Here is a 275-nt window from a genome sequence, read left to right as displayed (position 1 = left end):
TGTCACATATAAGACTGATCTTATGTCATGAACATTCTTGGAAAGACAAATAAGAACGAAAAACAACTTAATAGCCTTTAAAATTGAACAAACTAGAATTTTGAAACTAACTCGAAAAAAAATTAAACTAAACAAAATGAACTTAAAAACTAAACGACTTAAAAGTAAAACCTAAAACTAAGAAATCAGACCTTAAAACTATACCCAAAATACCTTAAGATGAAACCTTACAACTAAAAGAACATACCATTAATTAAAGGAACGCTGCTAGCCCC

Source organism: Penaeus monodon, chromosome 25, assembly GCF_015228065.2.
Source record: "Penaeus monodon isolate SGIC_2016 chromosome 25, NSTDA_Pmon_1, whole genome shotgun sequence".
Lineage (NCBI taxonomy): Eukaryota > Metazoa > Arthropoda > Malacostraca > Decapoda > Penaeidae > Penaeus > Penaeus monodon.
This window is presented reverse-complemented; position numbering follows the sequence as displayed.